Raw genomic sequence first — 3,171 nt, 5'->3', positions numbered from 1 at the left:
AAGAGTGTATTTAAAATGAACACCCATGATAAATTAAATACAACCTGTTTCGTTTCAGAAAAGTTTGCGCAGGGGAGTGGCAGAAGTCCTAGGAACTTTAGCTTTTTAAATAAATAGAAGAAAGCACTAAAAAGGATCATAGTAAATACTTCAGCAGAGACAGGGAGATGAGCAAAGAGACTTAACAGGTGTCTGCTCCATGCATATTCTCTGATGTTTTGAAACCAACAAGAATCTAGCTCATCAAGCTGCCGCATGGGCTTTAAGTTTTTTATCCTCAAAGCTAGAAGCTCTGATTCAGTCACACAGGACACAGATATTATGGGCTAGATAGTGCTTTTAGAACACAAGCCTGTGTTGAGGTTGCCATAGTGCCTCAAGGGAAATACCGAAAAGGATTATACATTCCAAGTATATAAGACACTTGTACACAGTGCACCATCCTAGGTGAAGCCTGCGTGTGCTCTGTGCTTGGCCTGCTCAATGATCTGGTATAGAAAACCTGTGGGACCTATTTATGTCCTTGGAGGTGCTGAAAAGGGGCAGTCTGCTGCATCCATAGATTAAACAAAGGGGACAAAGAAGAGAGACAAAGACTCATTGTACCATTCACCTGGACACCCACACAAGGACAAGGAACAAGCAAACTTTTATTATCATCACTTTCCAAATCATAACCACATGTTAGCAGCATTAACAGTTCAATTGTGTGCTATATAATGGCAGTCTATAGCATTCATATTCCTTGTACATTTTATCATAACTTCATTTCAAAGGCAGCACTATGTTGCACAGTTAGGGCATATTTCTGCTGCTGACATAAAGTTTCAAATAGCATTGATATAACTATAAATATCTGATCATGTTATTAGAATAATAATAGCTTGTAGTTCTTTTGTGAGTATTTGTGGCAGAACTTGTTAAGTTTTTGTTTGAATTTTTTCTTTCCAGGGAAAATAGGTCAGACTCTAAAACTGAAACCAATTTGCATACTTCAGGTAGGAATGAAATATTTTCACAATTATTTCCTTCCCATCCCCACAAGCAGTGTTGCAGCTCTGTGACTGAAGAGGGGAGGGACTGAAACTAGAGTAGCATTGAGCTCCTCCAGATAGCATTTCTACAGCATTGCCTCTAGGGATTTCTACAAGGCTGAAACCCCACTAAGTTCTCTTAGACTATTTCAGTCTATATGGTGTCTATCTGGAAATGTAGTGTCTGTGAACTTCATTTCTGACAGCCTGTATTTCTACACCTTTCCCCAAAATACTTCTTATTGGACACTAAGCTGTCTCATAACCCGTACTCCTGTATTAATATTTTTCCTTATATCTTCAACTAAAAAGTGCTTGCAGTCTGGGTCTGCCAAATGGTGGCAAGAACCAGAACCCATTACTTAAGTCACCTACCCTATATCTGAATATGTTGCATGAGTATCTTGTATACCAGTAAAGCACACACTTGAACCAAGATTGTTATGATCCTCCCCCATGAACCTCTCTCACTCAGGTCAAGCCTCAGAAGTTAGAATGATCTGTTCTCTAAAGAAAGTTACTTTTGCATACCTTATGCTGTTGTTCTGTCCACTGTATGTCATTCCACATCCTCCCTGCCAGCTGGTTTCTTGTAGTGATTCACATGGCTTGATTCCTTTGGGAATATTATTTGTTTTATTTTGCACCCACATTTAACTTTTAAAAACATATTAAACTATTTTTGTGTGCACACATCTCTCTCCTTTACCCATTTAGTATGTCACCTTCCATCTGGCTGAGAGTCTACTTGCATTTCTCTGTTTGCCTATGGTTATGCATATGAATCTTTGTGAATGTGTCATCTATGATTCTCTCTTTCACACTCTCCTCTCCTCCTAGAATGGCCGTTCAAGTCAATGTGGGGTAAAGGCCACAAGATATGAACCAGCACATGCCTAGCTCTCTATCTTGGTCCCCCAACCATGCATGACCACATTTAATTTTCATCAGGAACATTACTGAAAATGTTATATTTTTATATCTAATACAAGTAGTAAAAGAGCCATGGATCACCTTTTTAATCATCTACATGTATTTGATTTCCCACATTTTACAAAATTTTCAAGGCAATCCCAGATATAAATTGTTCAAAAAAAGTTAAAATACCTATTACCACGGAACTCCATGCTAAAATATTGTGCCTACACTAAATTAAATAATAATGAAATATACTGCCAACAAACATATACCAAAGCCACTGGAAACTAAAAGTTCTTATGTATTTCCTCACCACTCTCACACACCTATTAAGGCATTCAGAAAAACAGCATCAGTGTTGCAAAAACTTGTGAAAACGCTGCAAATAAGCTATATAAAAATATCCTCCTTTATGTCACAACAATATGCTCCCCCGCCACTGCCTATTTAGGAGCAAATTTTTCAAGTATCTTATCTCCTCAATCATGCCTCCACTACCTGATACACCAAACCAATTATTTGTACGCCATCTGTAGTAATGTTCTTGCAACAAATGTTCTACAAGCAACAGATAGTAATTGATTTTCTCCCCTCTGGTTCATTCTTTTCTCTGTTCCTTCGTTTTCTTCCTGTATCTAACTACTTTTCTTTCTCAGTCATTTACAGTTTTTCAGCTTTGCATCTGATTAACTTGTCTTTCCCTCCTTTCCCTTTCTAAATAATGTAATCCTTTCATATCCTTTCTCCAGCATTGCCAACCCCACCATGCCAAAAATCATAAGACAAACTCTTAAAAAATCAAGAGACTGGCACATAAATCATGAGATGCTATTTTTTGAAGTGTGTGTCGGGGCAGGCGGGGGGGGAGCCCAGGGAGAGAGTCCCCACGTACCCTGGCAGGATGCAGGGTACTGTAGGTCAGAAGGGGCAGCAGCAGGGCTGGGGAGGGGCTGTGGCTTGGGAGTGAGGGGCAGACAGACAGAGACACAGACACTGACAGACACACAGACAGCATGCAGCTGGTAAGTGGAGGGAAAGGAGCGGGGTGGGGGGGGAGACGAAAAACAGGGTCAGATTGAGGCCCCCACAGTGAGGAAGGGAGTGGGGCAGGAGCAGACACTGGGGTGAATGGGGCCCTGGGGCTGGGGCAAGTCGTCCAGAGGCACGGGGGAGAGGCGCCCCCACCTCGCAGCAGCGCACGCCCCTGAAGGAGGCATGT

The sequence above is a fragment of the Alligator sinensis genome, unplaced genomic scaffold (assembly GCF_000455745.1).
Source record: "Alligator sinensis unplaced genomic scaffold, ASM45574v1 scaffold768_5, whole genome shotgun sequence".
Taxonomy (NCBI): domain Eukaryota; kingdom Metazoa; phylum Chordata; order Crocodylia; family Alligatoridae; genus Alligator; species Alligator sinensis.
This window is presented reverse-complemented; position numbering follows the sequence as displayed.